General features: G+C 38.7%; 2 long non-coding RNA genes across 4 annotated transcripts in view; one reads left to right on the top strand and one right to left on the bottom strand.

Annotated features, from left to right (window-relative positions):
* Positions 1–23,305, bottom strand: part of LOC100612620 (uncharacterized) — a 220,186-nt gene that overhangs the window by 149,962 nt on the left and 46,919 nt on the right. The gene's annotated exons all lie outside the window — the stretch shown is intronic.
* LOC112208167 (uncharacterized) lies at positions 6,673–14,748 on the top strand. Of its 2 annotated transcripts, none has more exons than XR_002942530.3 (3): positions 6,673–6,825; positions 8,715–8,912; positions 14,108–14,748. It is a non-coding gene; the product is annotated as an uncharacterized LOC112208167 (long non-coding RNA). The 2 variants fall into 2 exon arrangements; XR_008546269.2 differs by lacking the exon at positions 14,108–14,748 and adding an exon at positions 11,767–12,272.

Raw genomic sequence — 23,305 nt, 5'->3', positions numbered from 1 at the left:
TAAGGCAACAAAAGTGAAAACAATCAATAGTTCTACCCAAATACCTGTTATTTTAAGAATGGTGCCAGAGTGATTTCTTGGCTATGAGCAGCTCAGGAGACATTATTTTTCGTTGTTTAAATACAATTGATTTTCCTTGCTTCAGAACCCAGATCACTCACAGAGCTCCTGGTGTGTCGAGCTTGGATGAATTTGTAATATGACACAGTGATACCTGTTTGTTTAAGGACACCTTGTGTGTAATGTCAGTGTTGCATTACTCTGTGGTTCCAAAACTTCAAGTCCACACCGGAGAAGGTGGGGGCAGCCTGTGGACAGAGGCAGGAAAGAAGGGACATTGTTTTGAGTGCCTGTTAGCTTGTAGGCACAGTTCCATGCTCTTTTCTGTAAAACAGGCCAATGATATTGGAAGCCAGGTTTGTCTGGCTATGGAGCCCCTGTTTCTCCACTCTACCAATAATCAAAACTCACAGTGAGAAGTTAAACCAATACACGCACACATTACCAAAACAAGGTTTCACAAACAATATTTACCTTTACACAGGCAATTTACTCTTATTTTACCAGTCCTACTCCATAATAATTCAATTCTTTAAAATTATGGTTGCAACCCCACTAAATTGGCCTCATAATCTACCATTGTAACATGGCCCACTGTTTGATACACACTGGAGTATACCTTGGTACCCTTCAAATTTTTAAATGATGCTATATTGGACTTGGTATCCATGTGATGATCAAGAGTGTATTTGAAGATGTTGCATAGAAAGCCCCATCCTATGATTCAGTTTTTTCATCGAAGAATTAGAAATTATAACATTTATTCCCCAAAATTCTCCAGTTGAATTCACTGGAGGTATTCATTGCTTCTCAGAGAGTCTGTTACTTAAAATAAAGACAATTAAAATTAAGATAGCAAGTATTTTAGCAACAAAAGCCACAAAAAAGAATAATAATTATAATTGCTATTGTTAATAATAATTGTTGAACTCACAACCTGCCGGCCACTGCTCTATGAGCTTTCAATATAACTCATTCAGTTCTCACTATCACTTTATGAAGTAGGTAAATATTACTTTCACTTTACAGCCAGAATTCCTTTATCTTCTTTCTCATAAATTTCTCATTCTAAACTGTTAATATACATCTCAGAAAATGAATGAGATTGTGACTATGACTCAAGAAATACGTATTTCTATGCTTGGTTTAAATAAAATACAAAAGCCTGTATCATCTAATTGGCTTGATAAATCTCACTAGCTTTTTAATAATCATGAAATTTAAATTTTTTGTAGAAAACTTTCAGAATACTTAATGAAAAATCAGTATGTATTCACCTTCAAAAAACACAAATTTCCAGGCATAATAGTCAATAATATCTGCAAGTCCAAATGTAATCACAGTGCCAGGGCTGGTTGATTCAGCAGCTTATCACTGTCACTGGGGACACAGATTCTCTCCATCTTTCCACTCTCCCATCCCTCATCAGCTTTGTCCTATGAGGGCTGCACAGATCCAGGTGTCACATCCAGCATCATAGTGACAAGAACAAAGGTCTCTTTCTCAGGAGTCTACTAAGTGTCCCTTAAATCCTGATTAGCAAATTTCCTTTGCTAAAAATGAGTTATATGCCAATTCCTAAACTAGTCACTGTTAGGGTGTAGAATCACTGTGATTGGATTAGAAAAGCTCTGCCTCCTGGAACTAGGAATGATGTTGTTTGCCCTGAAGCACATGGATCTGTGGTCAGGAAGAGGGGTCTTGCGGGAAATATATATACTGAGTAAGCAGTGTCTGATACAAAGACGAAAAATATTTCTTTTGACAGGAAGATTTGGTAAAATATAAAGTAGTAGAATTATTTCCCATTATTTAATCTGTTTAATGTTTCATAAAAATTAGCAAACGTAATGAGGAAACATATCTGTAAGAATCCACTATGCATTTGCTGTTTGCTCTGAAATTAACAAGACCCAGTGCTTTCATTACTAGAAAGAAGAAAATTAGGTAGGTTAATAAAACAAACATCTGGAAAGTATCAACACTCATAAAAATAAACGGAATCATTCTGTGTATACACTAAAGCCAGGTTGGCATTTGTCAACAACTACAGAGAAAACACTACAGAATTTACTACTTCCAACTTCCTGGGTGGGTTTGTTCTCATTCATTTAACATATTTTCCTAAGTGAAAATTTAGTTTTAGGTTTTGAAATACAATCATATAAGAATATGTAGACTAATAGTGTTTATTAATTTTTAATAATGTCTACAGTTTCCCATATTTGGTTGCATTTTTCCTGCTATCCTATTGCTTCTGAGCCACCTGTTCCCCTCTCAAAAACATGCAAGCTGGGATTTTTTTCTTTTCTTTTAACTAGATATCTTGCCAAAATTTCAGACTCATAGTAAAGAGTTTTTATTTTTCACCAACCTAATTATTAAAAAAGGAGTATTTAGAATAGCTCTAAGAATTCTCATACAGCCTTCATCCTCATTCCCCAAATGTTAACATTTTACTACATTTGCTGTATCTATCTCTTTGTGTGTATATGCACAGACATACACGGAATGTCTATGCCTTATATACACATGTATATCTCTGTGTATATATGTATGTATATATGCACATATTTTTAATAGATTCTGAGTTTTCTAATCATTTGAGAATAAGTTACAGTCATGAAACCCCTTTATTTTTAAATACTTGTGTTTCTTTCTAATAAAGAAGAAATTCCCCAATGAAACAACAAAAGATTACCAAAATCAGAAAACTAACATTGCTATAATACTCTTATCTAATTTATAGACTTTATTCAGATTTCAATACTATTTTTATGGTCAAAAAAATCAAATGTCATGGGTCATGCCCTGAATTCAGCTGTCATTTCTCTTTAGTCTTCTTTATTCTGACACAGTCCTTTACTGTTTTCCTGGCAGAATGCTGTTAATATCAGTCTTCAGTGAAACATATTAAGAGAGGAAACATCATGCCAAAGCCAGTGGATTTGTATGGATGGTGGCTTGAGTGGGATTCGTCCTGCCTTTGCAGCCTTCCTCCTGCAGGGATAATAGGTGTGAGTATGTTTCACTATTCTCTTAGACATCCTGACCTGTACCACAAATGTGAAGGACCAACTGGAGAACTAGGTGATCCAACAGTTTGTTATTAATCATCTCATCTCTTGCCAATGAATAGCAACAAGAACATCCCAAAACATCTGAAATATTTCTAAATATTCTAAACATTTGTAAAAATGGGGGACATTATAGAAAAAAACTTACAAAAACATTTGTTTCAATCACTGCATGCTTAGATGCAATCTTTAAAAGCACTTCAAGTAAATAATTAGAATGGGGATGTTTAGAATTGGTTAAAGGTTCATTATTTCTGAACCAATGTGCAGAATTTGGCTTATGAGTATAAGAATAAAGACATTTGGATCAATTCTCTTATCTTTTTATTAATATTTAAATTAGCCTACAAAAAATCCACATATATAAAAGTCCTCTAAAGCCTGAGAAGCTCATTTGCTTTTACGTAGGACATATTGATGGTTTTAATTTTTTAATCTCTCAGACTGCATCTGTATAGCAATAAGCAGATACTTTAGCAAGGAATAAATTGTTCCAAAAAGGTATGGGCAAGTGTGTCTTACAACTTTTTTTTTTTTCTGAAAGATCTCAGTAAAATATTTTCTGATATGTTTTCAAACCAATGTATTCTATCACATGAAAGAGAAGTTACCTGACAACATGGTTATTTGCAGTTACGTTATAACCAAATTTGTAACTGACTCTCCCTCCTCCAGTCTTATGAAAAAGAAGGAAGAAATTATAGCCTGGAAGAGAATATTCCCAAATGGGGCGAGCTAGGGCATCTAAATCTATAGCTGGAGCTACAAAACACTTCGCTTCATTCAAGAAACGTTTTCTTGAGTTGATTTTTTATGTACCTATCTGAAAAATAAGGTAGTGCTCCTGGAGTAAGATTAATAGCAGCAGACCCTTACTTAACCTGTTTTCAGTAGTGAAAACAGATTATAAACCCCTTTTTTTCCACTACAGAGTTATAAATACAACAGCAGTGCAGAAATCATTTGTTCATTGAGTTCAACTCAAGATTATACTCAAGTCTGATTGCAAAAGCCCATTCATATGGAAGAAGAGACAAAAGGCTAACAACTCTCTGGGAAGAGCATCAAAGGCTCAATGTTTACAAGAAGAAATTGAGGGGAAGATTGGAGAATAATTTTCTCTGAGGGAATGATGGCAGCTTAGGGGTCTTTTGTAGAGAAAGTTCTTTGCTAGGATTAAAGGTGGATAATTGAAAATTGAAATGGAGAACCTCTTAAAATGGCAATGTATTTGGAATATCCAGGGAGTTCTTGAAATGTGAATTCTAAGGAAATGGGTAGTACTTAAGAAGAAAAGATTAACTCAAACTCACTATTTCAAGTGATAAAACTGCAAGTGAATCACAAAGGGATGGAGTTGCCAATGCCTGCAGAGGAAAACCAAAAGACCAATAACACAGTGACTTGGGTCAGCTTTTAAGTCAAGGCACCAATTCAAGAAAATCCTAATGAGGAAGAAATCAATCTGCTCTGCAGATCATGTTATGGCTATATAATGGCTAAAGAACAATAGTAACTAGAACCTGAATTAATGTTATATTGCTCATTTTATCTAATTTCACAAAGTTGTTACCTTAAATCATACATTTATCAGAACTGTTTTATGTAAAATAATATTTGAGGTTGACTCCTCATAGTAAAATTAAATGCTTCTAAATTTAATGTATGTGAAACAGGATGTGTTATGGGCTGAATGTTTGGGTCTCTCTCAAATTCATATGTTAAAATCCTAACCTCCAAATCAATGCTAGTAAGAGGCAGGGTCCTAGGGAGGTAGTTAGGTCACAAGGTGCAGCACTTATGAATGGGATTAATGCCTTTATAAGAAGAGAAACAAGAGAGATTTTTTCTTTCTCTGCCATGTAAGGATACAATGAGAAGTCAGCCATCTGTAAACCAGGAAGGGGACCCTCACCAAGAACATCACCATGCTGGCACCCTGAACTCAAACTTCCAGCCTCCAGAACTGTGAGAAATAAATGTAACAAATATTTGTTGTTTAATACATCCAATCTATAGTAGTCTGTTACAGTAGCCGAAACTGATTAAGACAAAAAGTTTCATTTGAAAGCAATAACTAACGTATAATTCTGAACTTGACATTCACTATTGCTAAGGTTACATTGGTTTCCCGACTGCTAAAATAAAAATAAAAATCAGATAGCTCATCTGAGAAGACACACAGACGGAAATCAAGCACATGAAAAATATGCTTAGCATCACTGGTCATTAGAAAAATGTAAATTAAAACCACAATGAGTTGCCACTACACAAATATCAGAATGACCAAAATAAACACATTTTTTAAAATTTACATGACAATATTAAGTATTGGAAAAGATACAGACCAACTGCAACTCTCAGATATTGCTGATATGAATGGAAAATGGTACAGACACTTTGGAAATCAGTTTGACAAGTTCTTATAAAATTAAATATATACTGGGCATGGTGGAGTGTGCCCGTAGTCCCAGATCTTGGGAGGCTAAGGCAGGAGGATAGCTGGATCCCAAGAGTTCAAGGCTGCAGTGAGCTATGATCATGCTACTGCACTCTAGCCTAAGTGACAGAGTAAGATGCTGTCTCAAAAAAAAAAAAAAAGAAAAAAAAAATTAAACATATACTTACCATGCAGCTCAGCAATTCCATTCCTAAGTATTTACCCAAGTGAAATTTAAAAACCACCCAAATATTCCTTAGCTGAGGAACAGATAAACTAACTAGTACATTCATAAAATGGAATACTGTTTAATATATTCATAAAATGGAATACTGTTCAGCAATATAAAAGAATGAACTATTGATACATGCAACCACATGGGATGAATTTCAAATGCATTACATGGAATGAAAAAAGCTAGACTCAAACAGATGCATATGAAAATATTCTATTTAGATGACATTCTGGAAAATGCGAAACTATAGTTTTGGAAAGATCTATGGTTGCCAGGGATTAAGAGTGTAGAAAGGGGCCAAGTTCAGTGGTTCACACCTCTAATCCCAGCACTTTGGGAAGCTGAGGCCAGAGGATCACTTGGGCCCAGGAGTTCAAGACCAGCTTGGGCAACATGGCAAGACGCCCCATCTCTACAAAAAATTAATAAAAAAAAATAGCATGGTGGCGTGCACCTGTAGTCCCAGCTGTCAGGCCTCTGAGCCCAAGCTAAGCCATCATATCCCCTGTGACCTGCACGCACACATCCAGATGGCCGGTTCCTGCCTTAACTGATGACATTCCACCACAAAAGAAATGAAAATGGCCTGTTCCTGCCTTAACTGATGACATTGTCTTGTGAAATTCCTTCTCCTGGCTCATCCTGGCTCAAAAGCTCCCCCACTGAGTACCTTGTGACCCCCACTCCTGCCTGCCAGAGAACAACTCCCCTTTTTCCTTTACCTACCCAAATCCTATAAAACGGCCCCACCCCTATCTCCCTTTGCTGACTCTTTTTGGACTCAGCCCACCTGCACTCAGGTGATTAAAAGCTTTATTGCTCACACAAAGCCTGTTTGGTGGTCTCTTCACACAGAAGTGCATGAAATTTGGTGCTGTGACTCGGATCGGGGGACCTCCCTTGGGAGATCAATCCCCTGTCCTCCTGCTCTTTGCTCCATGAGAAAGGTCCACCTACGACCTCAGGTCCTCAGACTGACCAGCCCAAGAAACATCTCATCAAGTTCAAATCCGGTAAGCAGCCTCTTTTTACTCTCTTCTCCAACCTCCCTCACTATCCCTCAACCTCTTTCTCCTTTCAATCTTGGTGCCACACTTCAATCTCCCCCTTCTCTTAATTTCAATTCCTTTCATTTTCTGGTAGAGACAAAGGAGACACGTTTTATCCGTGGACCCAAAACTCCGGCGCCGGTCACGGACTGGGAAGGCAGCCTTCCCTTTGTGTTTAACCATTTCAGGGACACCTCTCTGATTATTCACCCAGGTTTCACAGGTGTCAGACCACGCAGGGATGCCTGCCTTAGTCCTTCACCCTTAGCGGCAAGTCCCGCTTTTCTAGAGGAGGGGCAAATACCCCAACCCATTCTCTCCGTATCTCTACCCCTTCTCTGCTTTTCTGGAGGAGGGGCAAGAACCCCTCAACCCCTTCTCCTTCACCCTTAGTGGCAAGTCCAGCTTTCTAGCGGGCAAGAACCCCCAATCCCTTATTTCTGCACCCCGACCTCTTATCTCTGCACCCCAATCCCTTATTTCCATGCCCCAACCTCTTATCTCTGCACCCCAATCCCTTATTTCCACACCCCGACCTATCTCTGCACCCCAATCCCTTATTTCCACGCCCTGACCTCTTATCTCTGTGCCCCAATCCCTTATTTCTTCACGCTGACATCTTATCTCTGTACCCCAACCCCTTATTTCCACACCTCAACCCCTTTCCCACTTTTCTGGAATTTAAGAACCCCCAAACCCCTTCCTTCTATGTCTCTACTCTCTTTTCTCTAGGCTTGCTTCCTTCACTATAGGCAACCTTCCACCCTCCATTCCTCCTCCTCCTCCCTTAGCCTGTGTTCTCAAGAACTTAAAACCTCTTCAACTCACACCTGACCTAAAACCTAAATGCCTTATTTTCTTCTACAATGCTGCTTGACCCTATACAAACTCTACAGGAGTTCCAAATAGCCAGAAAACAGCACTTCCATTTTTTCCATCCTACAAGATCTAAATAAATCTTGTCGTAAAATAGGCAAATGGTCTGAGGTGCCTGACGTCCAGGCACTCTTTTACACATCAGTCCCTCCGTAGTCTCTGTTCCCAATGCAATTCCTCCCAAATCTTCCTTCTTTCCCTCCTGCCTGTCCCCTCAGTCCCAACCCCAAGCATCGCTGAGTCTTTCTAATCTTCTTTTTCTACAGACCCATCTGACCTCTCCCCTCCTCGCCAGGCCAAGCTAGGTCCCAATTCTTCCTCAGCCTCTGCTCCTCCACCCTATAATCCTTTTATCACCTCCCCTCCTCACACCTGGTCCTGCTTACAGTTTTGTTCTGTGACTAGCCCTCCCCCACCTGCCCAGCAATTTACTCTTAAAAAGGTGGCTGGAGCCAAAGGCATAGTCAAGGTTAATACTCCTTTTTCTTTATCCCAAATCAGATAGCGTTTAGGCTTTTTCATCAAATATAAAAATCCAGCCCAGTTCATGGCTCATTTGGCAGCAACCCTGAGATGCTTTACAGCCCTAGACCCTAAAAGGTCAAAAGGCCGTCTTATTCTCAATATACATTTTATTACCCAATATGCTCCTGACATTAAATAAAACTCCAAAAATTAAATTCTGGCCCTCAAACCCCACAACAGGACTTAATTAACCTCGCCTTCAAGGTGTACAATAATAGAGGCAGCCAAGTAGCAACATATTTCTGAGTTGCAATTCCTTGCCTCCACTGTGAGACAAACCCCAGCCACATCTCCAGCACACAAGAACTTCCAAACACCTAAACCGCAGTGGCCAGGCGTTCCTCCAGAACCACCTTCCCCAGGAACTTGCTACAAGTGCCAGAAATCTGGCCACCAGGCCAAGGAATGCCCACAGCCCAGGATTCCTCCTAAGCCGTGTCCCATCTGTGCAGGACCCAACTGGAAATCGGACTGTTCAACTCACCTGGCAGCCACTCCCAGAGCCCCTGGAACTCTGGCCCAAGGCTCTCTGACTGACTCCTTCCCAGATCTTCTCGGCTTAGCGGCTGAAGACCGACGCTGCCGGATCGCCTCGGAAGCCCCGTAGACCATCACGGACGCCGAGCTTTAAGTAACTCTCACAGTGGACGGTAAGTCCGTCCCCTTCTTAATCAATACGGAGGCTACCCACTCCACATTACCTTCTTTTCAAGGGCCTGTTTCCCTTGCCTCCATAACTGTTGTAGGTATTGACAGCCAGGCTTCTAAGCCTCTTAAAACTCCCCAACTCTGGTGCCAACTTAGACAATACTCTTTTAAGCACTCCTTTTAGTTATTCCCACCTGCCCAGTTCCCTTATTAGGCCGAGACACTTTAACTAAATTATCTGCTTCCCTGACTATTCCTGGATTACAGCTACATCTCACTGCCGCCCTTCTTCCCAATCCAAAGCCTCCTTCATGTCCTCCTCTTGTATTCCCCCACCTTAACCCAAAAGTATAAGATACCTCTACTCCCTCCTTGGCGACCGATCATGCACCCCTTACCATCTCATTAAAACCTAATCACCCTTATCCCGCTCAATGCCAATATCCCATCCCACAGCATGCTTTGAAAGGATTAAAGCCTGTTATCACTGGCTTGCTACAGCATGGCCTTTTAAAGCCCATAAACTCTCCTTACAATTCCCCCATTTTACCTGTCCTAAAACCAGACAAGCCTTACAAGTTAGTTCAGGATCTATGCCTTATCAACCAAATTGTTTTGCCTATCCACCCCATGGTGCCAAACCCGTATACTCTCCTATCCTCAATACCTCCCTCCACAATCTGTTATTCTGTTCTGGATCTCAAACATGCTTGCTTTACTATTGCTTTGCACCCTTCATCCCACCCTTTCTTCGCTTTCACTTGGACTGACCCTGAAACCCATCAGGCTCAGCAAATTACCTGGGCTGTACTGCCGTAAAGCTTCACAGACAGCCCCCATTACTTCAGTCAAGCCCAAATTTCTTCCTTATCTGTTATCTATCTCAGCATAATTCTCATAAAAACACACGTGCTCTCCCTGCCAATTGTGTCCAATTAATCTCTCAAACCCCAACCCCTTCTACAAAACAACAACTCCTTTCCTTCCTGGGCATAGTTAGATACTTTCACCTTTAGATACCTGGTTTTGCCATCCTAACAAAACCATCATATAAACTCACAAAAAGAAACCTAGCTGACCCCATAGATCCTAAATCCTTTCCCCACTCCTCTTTCCATTCCTTGAAGACAGCTTTAGAGACTGCCCCCACTCTAGCTCTCCCTGACTCATCCCAACCCTTTTCATTAGATACAGCTGAAGTGCAAGGCTGTGCAGTCAGAATTCTTACACAAGGACCAGGATCGCGTCCTGTAGCCTTTTTGTCCAAACAACTTGACCTTCTTGTTTTAAGCTGGCCATTATGTCTCCGTGCAGTGGCGGCTGCTGCCCTAATACTTTTAGAGGCCCTTAAAATCACAAACTATGCTCAACTCACTCTCTGCAGCTCTCATAATTTCCAAAATCTATTTTCTTCCTCACACCTGATGCATATACTTTCTGCTCCCCGGCTCCTTCAGCTGTACTCACTCTTTGTTGAGTCTCCCACAATTACCATTGTTCCTGGCCTGGACTTCAATCCGGCCTCCCACATTATTCCTGATACCACACCTGACCCTCATGACTGCATCTCTCTGATCCACCTGACATTCACCCCATTTCCCCACATTTCCTTCTTCCCTGTTTCTCACCCTGATCACACTTAGTTTATTGATGGCAGTTCCACCAGGCCTAATCACCATACACCAGCAAAAGCAGGCTATGCTATAGTACGAGCCACTAGCCTGCCTCTTAAAACCTCTCATTTCCTTTCCATCATAGAAATCTATCCTCAAGGAAATAACTTCTCAATGTTCCATCTGCTATTCTACTACTCCTCAGGGATTATTCAGGCCCCCTCCCTTCCCTACACATCAAGCTCAGGGATTTGCCCCCGCCCAGGACTGGCAAATTAGCTTACTCAACATGTCCCAAGTCAGATAACTAAAATACCTCTTAGTCTAAATAGACACTTTCACTAGATAAGTAGAGGCCTTTCCTTCAGGGTCTGAGAAGGCCACCGCAGTCATTTCTTCCCTTCTGTCAGATGTAATTCCTCAGTTTAGCCTTCCCACCTCTATACAGTCTGATAACAGACCAGCCTTTATTAGTCAAATCAGCCAAGCAGTTTTTCAGGCTCTTAGTATTCATTGAAACCTTTATATCCCTTACAGTCCTCAGTCTTCAAGAAAAGTAGAACAGACTAAAGGTCTTTTAAAAACACACCTCACCAAGCTCAGCCACCAACTTAAAAAGAATAGACAATACTTTTACCACTTTCCCTTTCAGAAGTCAGACCTGTCCTCAGAATGCTACAAAGTACAGCTCATTTAAGCTCCTGTATAGATGCTCCTTTTTATTAGGCCCCAGTCTCATTCCAGACACCAGACCAACTTGGACTGTGCCACAAAAAACTTGTCATCCCTACTGTCTTCTGTCTAGTCTTACTCCTATTCACCATTCTCAACTACTCATACATGCCCTGCTCTTGTTTACATTGCCAGTATACACTGTTTCTCCAAGCTATCACAGCTGATATCTCCTGGTGCTATCCCCAAACCGTCACTCTTAACTCTTAAAGTAAATAAATAATCTTTGCTGGCAAGGCTATGCTGAACCTCCTTAGGCATTCTCTAATTAGATGTCCTAAGTCCTCCCAGTTCTTAGTCCTTTTATTATTATTATTATTATTATACTTTAAGTTTTAGGGTACATGTGCACCTGTTTTTCTCCTTCTCTTATTGTTTAGTTTTTCAATTCATACAAAACTGTATCCAGGCCATCACCAATAATTCTAAATGACAAATGTTTCTTCTAACAACCCCACAATATCACCCCTTACCACAAAATCTTCCTTCAGCTTAATCTCTCCCACTCTAGGTTCCCACGCCGCCCCTAGTCCCGCTTGAAGCAGCCCGGAGAAACATCGCCCATTATCTCTCCATACCATCCCCAAAAATTTTCGCCATCCCAACACTTTACCACTGTTTTGTTTTATTTTATAAATAAATTAATTATTAATATAAGAATATATATTTATTTTATAAATAAATTAATTATTAATATAAGAAGACAGGAATGTCAGGCCTCTGAGCCCAAGCTAAGCCATCATATCCCCTGTGACCTGCACATACACATGCAGATGGCCGGTTCCTGCCTTAACTGATGACATTCCACCACAAAAGAAGTGAAAATGGCCTGTTCCTGCCTTAACTGTGATATTGTCTTGTGAAATTCCTTCTCCTGGCTCATCCTGGCTCAAAAGCTCCCCCACTGAGTACCTTGTGACCCCCACTCCTGCCTGCCAGAGAACAACCCCCCTTTTTCCTTTACCTACCCAAATCCTATAAAATGGCCCCACCCCTATCTCCCTTGGCTGACTCTCTTTTCAGACTCAGCCCACCTGCACCCAGGTGATTAAAAGCTTTATTGCTCACACAAAGCCTGTTTGGTGGTCTCTTCACATGGACGTGCATGAAACCAGCTACTTGGGAGGTGGAGGCAGGAGGATCGCTTGTGTCTAGGAGGTCAAAGCTGCACTGAGTTATGACGGCATCACTGCACTCCAGCCTAGGTGACTCAGTGAAACCCAGTTCAAAAAATTATTTTTTTAAAAAAAGAGTGTAGAAAGAGTTCGACAACAAAGGAGTAGCACAAGGATATTTGGGTATGCAGGGGGTGAGACAGTGATGGAACTGTTCTATTTCTTGATTGTGATGATGGTTATATTAGTTTGTACATTTGTTAAGACTCATAGAACTATATACCAAAAAGAGTGATTTTTGCTGTATGTAAATTTTAAAACAAATTAAGAAAATGTATTGAAAATAAAATCATAGACCGCAATACCATTGTATTAGTTTCCTATGGCTGCTGTGACAAGTAACCACAAACTTGGTGATTTTAAACAACATGAATGTACTTTTCCGTAGTTCTAGAGGCCAGAAGTCCAAGATGAGTCTTACAGAGCTAAAATCAAGGTGTAGACAGGCCCAGGCTCCTCCTGGAGGTTGCCTCCTCCAACTACTGGTGGCCATTGGCATTTCTTGGCTTGTGACTGCATCACTCCACAGAAAATCTCTGTTTCCATGGTCATATTAATTTCTCTTATTTTTTCTGTGTGAATTGTGCCTTTGCCCCCTCTCTTATAATGATACTTAGGATTGCATTAGAGATCAGGTGAATACTCCAAGATAATCTCCTATCTCAAGAATCTTTAATGACTCTAGACAGCCTTTGCCATATAAGGTAATATTCACTGATTCCAGGGATTAGAATGTGGCCATTCGGGGTATGAGGCCATCATTCAGCCTCCCACAACCGTAGTAAATAGGAGAGGTCTACACAGGGAACTTTTCATATACTGATAATTTTCAAATTCTTAAGTGATAAAAACATAGGTGTTCAGCATTTAAGTGGCAGAAAACAAGAAGAAATGGGAGTATTTCTACTGAGTGAGTAGTTTGGAGAAGTTAGAAAATATATGGTAAATTCAAGCTATGATGAATTATCCTAGTTCAATTGTGTTACTATAAAGGAATACCTGAGGCTGAGTAATTTATGAAGAAAAGAGGTTTATTTGGTTCACAGTTCTGCAGGCTGTACAAGAAGAACGGTGCCAGCATCTGCTTGTCACTAAGGCCTCAGGCTGCTTGCACTCATGGTAGAAGGTGAAGAGGAGCCTGCATGTACAGAGATTACACAGTGGGAAAGGAAGCAAGAGAGAGTGAAGGGAGGTGCTAGGCTTTTCTTAACAACCAGCTCCTACAGAAACTAAGAGTGAGAATTCACTCATCTCCAGCTCCCATTAGAGGGCATTAATCTATTCATGAGGGATCTGCCACCATGTTCCAAACACTTCCCATTAAGCCCGACCTCCAATATTGAAGATCAAATTGAAACATGAGATTTGGAGGGTTCGAACTTCTAAACTATGGCATGAATACACTCAAGTGACTTGAATATGGGATGTGGTGGAGTATATCATGAAAGAGGTTTAAAAGACAGGTTACAGCCAAATAATAGAGCACCTCAAATCTCTTGGTAATAATTTTGGCATCATTCTGGAGGTCTTACAGAGTGATTAAATGTTTTTGAGTCAGTGGGAATCAAACCAATGTGTTAATTCATCATATAAATACATACAAATTATAATAGCACGTATTATGTGGCAAGAATGGCTTAAGCACTTTAAATATTTTAAATCATTTTATTCTTGTAGCATCCTTAAGAGTAAGAACTATTATTATCATCATTTTACAAATGAGGAAACTGAAGCACAGAAATGTCAAGTGGCTTTCCCAAGGTCATACAGCAAGTAAGTCACAGAATCAGGATTTGGATCTAGGAAGAGAGCCTTCAGAGTCCTTGTTTTAATTATTTGCTCTACCAAGAAGAAAAAGAAGAGAGAAAAAAAAGAAAATGAAGAATACAGACAGGCAGGTTAATGAGAGAAAAAGATAAATAATGAAGAACAAAAAGCAAGGAGCAATATTCTGAAGAGTTACAGACATGATGGAATAAACAGCAAGTTGTCAAAAGGAGCTGCAAATGCCCATGTACGCCCTTTCAGTAGCGCTAGACTATCTGCATGAGACAGAGAGTAAATCCTGATGCCATCACTCAAACTAGACCTACAAGTGCCTCGAGTTCTTACAGATCCCCATCTTTCTGGGCAAAATATCCATCCTTCAAATCATTCCACAGGTTAAAGAACAAATGTCAGGTTACACTCTTGAATAGTACAGTCCTATTTTCTCCCATAAATGCCTGCATAGGACGTCTTCTTCATATGGACCCTAAAATATTTCTACAAGTAGTAGACGTTTTTTAGAACTGCAATAAAGTAATGTAATAAATGCATTGTTTGAATTTTTTCCTGTTTTATATATGATACCTGAGATTAGAATTGTGTCCCTTTTATATAAAATTGGGCAGTTTTATTTTGTGCCATTTCAAAGGTATTGTTCTATATCACTGTATTTTCAGATGTTTATTTTTTATTATTTCAGAGTCAAAACATGAAGAAGTAAGATGTATGTTTCTGTATGCCTTTAAAAATGCAAACCTGCAACATTAATGGGAACTTTCCCCAGGACACTTTATTTCAGTTCCAACTGGCTGCTAATTACTTACTCACAGTGGAAGTGTCACACTGCTTTCCTTTCAGCACTTCGTTGGCCAAGTGTCTCTGGCAATAATCTCTCAACACATAAGCACCATTCCCTTTCATCACATTATTTAATCAATAAAGTAATGTCCTTGCACTGGCCAGGCTCAGAGCCATCTTGTCACAAGTGCTAAATAAATGAAACAAACACCAGTCCTGCTTCTACAACCTCTCCATTAATAAACATGAACGGAGATGCTTTTAATACAAAATCCATTCTCTCAAACATTTAAAACTGCACACACATGCACGTTTGCAAGACTAGAAGAGGAATCATTTAATAGACCAAGCAGCACTGGGCCAAGTCCCACTCACAAGTGGTGAGATTACGTTATTTCCAAATGGGACAAGTGTCCCTTCCATGCTCTCCCAGGGCTGCTTGTTCCCAAGGGGTGATGTTTCCTCATCCATGTTCTGTCTGTAAGAGGCAAGCACATCATGGCAGCTCCCTCTGCTGCTCAGTTTACAAAAGAATGATAGGATACCCCATTTTTCCTTCTCTTTTTGCCAGGGTCCCTGCACTATGGTAGTATTGGGCTTCCAAATATAAAGTTTGGATCCCAATTCATCCTCTCCTATTTCTCAATGGTAATAAAACCAGAGGAGAGAAGGGTGAGTCTTAGCCTTAGTCTAACAGATGCTGGCACACTCTAGGTATGCAATGTTAAAAGGATAAATGACTTATTTATGTAGCATCAGAGTCACCTTCTTTAGAAGCTAGCATTTATTAAGCACTTAATATGTGGCAGGCACTCTTCTAATAGGTAACTTGCTTAATTCTCTCATTTTATACATTGAGAAACTAAGGCTTGGGAAGTATAAGTCAGTTATCCAGAGTCCCAGCAGGTGAGAGCAAAGCTAGGATGTCTTCATTTCTCTGTGAAAAGTTATTTCCAATTGGAGTCCTAGAACTTTCAAGATCCAGCTTTTTTTTTCACTGTTTTTATTTATCTGGGCTGCCTGAGGGAATACATTCTTATGAGCAACTGGCATTGCTATCAGTGTTTCAAGAGTAAGCTGGCTATCCCCAAGTTCTCTGGCATTGAAGAATCAGGAACCATGTTTTTATAAATAAAATCACTCTGTAATCATTCCACTTTCTGTGAAAAATCTCACCACACCACAATACTTCCATGGGTTCCCAAAAGGTTCCCTGTGTCCGATTCCTACTCTTTCTGAAATCCCTCTCCTTGCCATCTCACCTCCAGGTGAGTTCTTCCTCATTCCCACTCTGTCCCAAGCATGGGAGAGCTCCTCTTCCTGCATCACCCAAAGCACCATTAAATAAGGGTGCTATGTAAAACTGACTTGTATTGAGGATTTTAGAAGGAAATTAAATTACACCACAGGTCAAAAACTAACTTCAAATGGAATATTCCACACCATAAATATATTCAGCCATTCTTCTACAATAACTCTCTTACCAACCCTCTTCCCCGCTTAGGTCCTGACTGTTATCCATGTCATCTTCCTACTAAGACCCTTTTACTCTGTCTCCTCTACTCTATATACCACTCAAGCCCTAAACAACTCCTTCTCGAGCTTCCAAAAGACAATCATCAAACTCTTGTTACTTGACGATACAGAGCAAATAAAGCACCCTCCCAATGTCTAGGTGAGTTTTGGGGCACTTACTTTTCATTTTAAAAAAACAACAACAAAAAAAAGGTTTTCCTTACAAAAAGAGAAATCCTCTTTTTTAAGGGTGGCCACTTCAAAATGAAGCCACCCATTATGTTTTTCTCACTGCACAATTTTTAGAGTTCTAGAAAGTGAATAGAGCCTTGTCTAAGCAGTCAAAGCTCTCAGCAGTGTGGATAACTGCCCTTACCCTAAAACAATGCTTTATTTAAGATGCCTAGAGGAAGGATATCCTAGTCAAAATATTCTTTTTTAAAAATAAAATAGAAATAGCTCCTCCTGAGCTATTGACAAGTTAGTGCCACTTAGGGTGAGTGTCACACTCTTGATGTTGTTCAATAAATATTTGCTAAATAAATTGGTGATTGCAGTCACTTCCCAAAGGAAAGAAGACAAAAGGTACAAGTAAAGTAAAATTACTTTATTTTCACTTTAAGAGCAAAAACTTTAATAATTGCCTTGAGTCTGTTTTAGCAGAAATTAGGCACTTGGTTTTCACTAGCAGAGGCATTCAGAGATATTTCTGCTAATGAAAATCTAAAACCAGGCCTTTAAAATGGCTTAGTGATAGTGATGATTCTTAAGAGAGCTCATGAGTTTCCCAGCCCTATGGGACATGTTGATCATTCATTTTATAGGTCAAATGCAAGCGCGTTTATTAATGTATGCTCTGATCTAACCCACATTGCAGGATTAACTTCACAGTGCTTGATCAATGATACCCAAATTAATGGATTCATTAGTGCTGCCTATTGAGACACCCTCATCATTTATATTGCATTTCTTCCAACTCGTAATTAGGCATGTAATCTGTGCAGTCTCTAAGTGGATTCTTGAAAAGAAACCTACATCAGAAGAAAGTGTGGAGATTTTTATTGTATTGATGACTTTGGCTCATCAGTTGCTCCTGTTCTGTTGCATTATTTCTTCTACATCTTGACGGGTACTTTCTTTCTCATGCTAAAGTTCCCCCATTGTTACAAATCCTTCAGTCAAAGATTGTATTCTACATCATGCCTTTCCTTTGTCCATAAAATTTCTGTTCCTACTACTGCATTGAAATATTTATTTCAAAAGTCTTCAATAATCTTCTCACCACAAAATGTAATTCCCTATCATACACTCAGTAGCATCTGGTATTGCTAACCATGCACTCTTATTTGAAACCTTTTCACCTGCTGGACTCTAAGACATTACCCTTTCCAGATCCTTTTCCTGTCTCTCTGTTCAGAATTCATCAGTCTCTTTGTAGGATCTCTTTCTACCGGCTTGTTAAACTTTCCTCCAAGTTCTGCCACCTCGACTTGACAATATACTTGACATATATACTTATGTATATATGACGTGACTATATACTCATCTTGACAATATACTCATTCCAATGGCTTCTACAATCACCTCTAGGTACATAATTTCCAAACTTAAGCCCTAATGTAACTACTAAAGAGGAAAGCAAGGGAAGGATGAAATAATATGGTAGAAATAAATCCCCAAATGCCATTAATAAAAGCAAATATTAAAAAACTAAATTCTCCAGTTTAAAAGATCTTCAGTGAAGATAAAATACAAGTTGATTACAAACTCTAAGATTGAATAAACATAGAAATTTCTTTGTATGTATTTGAAACAGGAACGCCCAAAACATAAAGACACAGAAGTTTGAAAGTAAAGAAACAAGATATCTGCCCTCCCACCACCATCAAAAAAAAAGCTTTTTTCACTATATTAATGGCAGATAAAATGCAATTTAGGGCAAAAAAAAAAGCATATTGAAATGAAGAAGGTCATTATATATTAAAAGCATCAACAATTTAGCAGGAATATGTAAAAATGGCAACTTGTATGTACCTAATAATATAGCCTCAAGACATGAAAAGCAAAAATCAGTTGAAATGCAAGGATATATTGATAATGGCAAAATTATAATGAGAGATTTTATCATCTTTCCTAGTAATTGATAAATCAAAAACAAAATATTACTATGCATTGCTTCATATTTTGCATATAAAAATGCATCCACCAATTAAAGAAAACATACTTTTCTCAAGCCTATGTAGAAAAATTATAAAAAATGATCATCTATTAGAACAAAAAGCAATTCTCAACAAATATTAAAGAATCTCTGTCATTCAGATCAGTCTCTGAACAAGTACAATCAGATTAGAAGTCAAATACAAAAAATAATCCCATATATTTAGAAATTTAAAATTTATATAATTTATGTATTCTAATTACAATGACCATTTCAAAATATTTATAATTAATTGAATGATGAAAATTGTACATATCAAAACTTATGAGATAAAGCTAAAGCAATATTTTGAAAAAATTTATATTCTCAACTGTATATACATTTTTAGAAAGAGTAAAAATCAATAACTCACCTATGCAACTCAAAAAATTAGGAGAGCATCAACTACAAAGTATATAAAATAAAATAATAACAGTAAAAGCAGAAATTAATAAAATGTTTAAAAACAAGAATAAAACTAAAAAGAATCAGCAAAAAAAAAAGTTGATTTGAAAACAAAAAAAACTAATTAGACAAACTACTAGCCAAAGCAATAAAGAATAAAAAAGAAAAAAGACAAATAGAAAATAATTTTAAAAGCAGACATAAAGGACATAGCTACAGAAACAGTGGAGACTTCTTTTTAATCAAAAGAGGATACTATGGCCAAATTCATGCCATGAAATTTGAAAGTTAAGATTAAAAGGACAGTCTCTGAAAAAATATTATTTCTCTGACCCATCTCCAGAAATAAATAACTTCAATGGATATATAACCTTTAGAACACAGATATTGAATCCCTAATTAAAATCTACACAGCTCACTCTTCAGCAATAAAATGAAACAAAGTTAATCAAGCCTTTCATACATGGAGAATAATATCTAACACCATGGACCTTTTTTTTTTTTTTTTGAGATGGAGTCTTGCTCTGTCACCAGGCTGCAGTGAAGTGGGGCAATCTTGGCTCATTACAATTTCCGCCTCCTGGGTTCAAGCAATTCTCCTGCCTCAGCTTCCAGAGTAGCTGGGATTACAGGTGCGCACCACCACACCCAGCTAATTTTTGCATTTTCAGTAGAGACAGGGTTTCACCATGTTGGCCAGGATAGTCTCGATCTCCTGACCTCGTGATCCGCCAGCCCCGGCCTCCCAAAGTGCTGGGATTACAGGCATGAGCCACAGCGCCCGGTCCATCATGGACTATTAGAACTGAATGAATCTTAGAGAGCATCTGATACAACCGTCCCCTGCAAACAAGGGAACTGAAGTTCAGAGAGATGAAAATAACAACCGCCACCACAACAGCTGCTAATGTTAATGGAGTCCTCACTATGAGTCAGGTAGTATGTTAAATGCTTTGTGTGCATTATCTCATTTAATATCAATAACCCTGTAAAATAAGTGCTAACATTTTTGCTTTGCATGTAAGAAAATCGCTGCTTATAAAATTTAAATAACTTGCCCAGGGTCACTTGGCTAATAAGAGGCAGTAAGATTCAAACTCAGGTTCATCTGCCTGCAACACCTGTGCTCCTAGCTGCAGCGTGGCGATCAGGATGCATAAGGCAAAGGCATAGTAGATACTTAATTCCCTCTGACCCTTCTGTACTCCCTCCTGGTCCCCACCCCCACCAAGAATGCCTTTCTAATACTACACTATCTCTTCAAGAACAAGTAATTGGGAAATATTAGGAAAAATAATTCTAACACACACACACATATATATTGAGATGGAGTCTGGCTCTGTCATCCAGGCTGTAGTGCAGTTGCGGGATCTTGGCTCACTGCAACCTCCGCCTCCCAGGTTCAAGCAATTCTCCTGCCTCAGCCTCCTGAGTAACTGGGATTACAGGCATGCACCACCATGCCCGGCTAATTTTGTATTTTTAGTAGAGACAGGGTTTCACCATGTTGGTCAGGCTGGTCTTGAACTCCTGACCTCATGATCCGCCTGCCTTGGCCTCCCAAAGTGCAGGGATTACAGACGTGAGCCACCACGCCTGGCCAATACTAACACATCTTAAAGAAATTGCTGCATATAAATTCTATATAAAAGAAACAATTTTGCTGGCCAAAAAAAAAAAAAAAAAAAATCTCACTATTGCAAGGCAACACTGAAGACAAAACAAAGCTGGTGAAGAATATGTCAATGCTATCAGATTCTTTCCTGCAGAGATATAGATATAGTATAGTGAGACTATTCAGCTCTTAACTAGAGATTTCTATTTCTTTTTTGTAGGAAGCTGAATAATGCCCTCCAAACCATAAAGATGTCCATAACCTAATTTCCAGAATCTACAAATGTGCTTTGTTACATGGCAAGGGAAAATTAAGGCTGCAGATCAAATTAATGTTGCTAATCAGCCAACCTTATAATAAGATTATCCTAAATGATCTGGGTGAGCCCAGTAGAATCTCAAGGGTCCTTATAAATGGAAATGAAATAGCAGTGTGAGACGGATTTGGCCTAATGTTGTTGGCTTCAAAGATGGAAGAATGGAGCCATGACCCAAGGAATGCAGGAAGCCTCTAGATGCTGCAAAAGGCATGGAGCAAATTCTCCCCTACAGCCTCAGGGGGAATGCAGCCCTGCCAACCTCTTGATTTTAGCCCAGTGAGACCCATGTTGGACTCCTTTCCTCCAAAGCTGTAAGATAATAAATTGTGTTGTTTTAAGACACTACGTTTATGGTGATTTGTTACAGGAGCAAGAGGAATCTAATACACATCCACATAGAACAACACAAAGTGTCATGACTAGAGGCACTGCCTGTGGTGACCCAGCTCCACCTATAAAATGTCAGGCACTGGTAGCAGGGAAGTAGCAGCTTTATGTTCAGAAATCTGGCTCTTCTAATTACTCAGATGCAAGAATTCCAAAGGAATAGCTAGAACATACTTTGAGCAATGCTAATATACAGTCATGTATTGCCTAATGAAAGGGATACCTTCTGAGAAATGTATCATTAGGCGATTCCATTGTGTGAACATCATAGCATGTACTTACACAAACCTCGATGGTATAGCCTACTATACACCTATGATATGTGGTATAGCCTATTGCTCCTAGGCCACAAACCTGTGCAGCACATTACTGTACTGAATACTGCAAGCCATGGTACCACAATGTTAAGTATTTGTGCATCTAAACATATCTAAACATAGACAAGGTACAGTAAAATACCATATCGAAGATTTAAAATAGTACACCTGTGCAGGGCAATTACCATGAAAGGAGCTTGCAAGACAGGAAGTTGCTCTGGGTGAGTCAGTGAGTGGTGAGTGAATGTGAAGCCCTAGAACATTACTGTACACTATAATAGACTTCATAAACACTGGATACTTAGGCTACAACAAGTTTATTTAAACATTTTATTCTTTCTTTAATAACAAACTAACCTTAGATGATGGAAACATTTTTATTTTATAAACCTTTTAAACTTTTTAACTCTTTTGACTCTTTTCTAAAAATATTTAGTTTAAAATACAAACACATTGTACAGCTTTGCAAAATTTTTTTCTTTATGTATATCCTTACTCTTGAAGATATTTTTCTTCCTTTTTTTTCACTTTTTAAACTTTATAATTAAAATCTAAGACACACACACACACACACACACACACACACACACACACACACACACTAGCCTAGGCCTCCACAGGGTCAAGATCATCAATATCATTGTCTTCCACCTCTACATCTTGTCTCACTGGAAAGTCTCCAGGGGCAGTAACATGCATGGAGCTGTCATCTCCTATGATAACAATGCCTCCTTCTGGAATACCTCCTGAAAAACCTGCCTATGGCTGTTTTACAGCTAACTTTTTTCATATATACAAATAGAAGGAGTATACTCTAAAATAATGATAAGAAGTATAATATAGTAAACACATAAGCCAATAACATAGTACTTTATTATCATTATCAAGCATTATATACTGTATATAATTGTATGTGCTAGACTTACACTACAGGCAGTGCAGTAGGTTTGTTTATATCAGTATCACAACAAATGTGAGTAATGTGTTATCCTATGGTATTAGGATGGCTACAATGTCACTTAGGTGATAGGAATTTTCAGCTCCACTATAATCTTATGAGACCATCTTCATACATGCAGTCTGCTACTGACCAAAATGTTGTTACACAGTGCACTGTAATTTTAAATGATAATATTCGTACAAATAATGTAAATGAGCAAATGAGATAGTTCATATAAAGTACTAAACAGAAACACATATCAATAAATGCTAGCTGCGATTTCTTTTTAAATCACTAGCTACTATTTCTTGAATAGGTGTAGTGCTACATACATTTTCTATAAACTTTATAATAATTTTGCAAGGTCAATATCTTCGTCTTACAGATGAGAAAATGAAAGAGTAGAAAGATGAAGAAATTTCCCAAGGTTGCACAGGTCATAAATCAGTTTTGGAATTAATGTATAATTTTGTAGTGATTCTATTAAGGGATAAAACTGATTCATTGTATAACTTTTAGTATGTTCATTTTAAAAAAAATCAGTCACAGATGCTCCAGATTTCAGTGAATTTAAACTCTAAAGTGGACATATTAGCTGAAGCATCGAAGAGTGAT

Source organism: Pan troglodytes, chromosome 12, assembly GCF_028858775.2.
Source record: "Pan troglodytes isolate AG18354 chromosome 12, NHGRI_mPanTro3-v2.0_pri, whole genome shotgun sequence".
Taxonomy (NCBI): Eukaryota; Metazoa; Chordata; class Mammalia; order Primates; family Hominidae; genus Pan; species Pan troglodytes.
The sequence above is the reverse complement of the archived record's forward strand: the minus strand, read 5'-3'. Positions and strand labels throughout refer to the sequence as shown.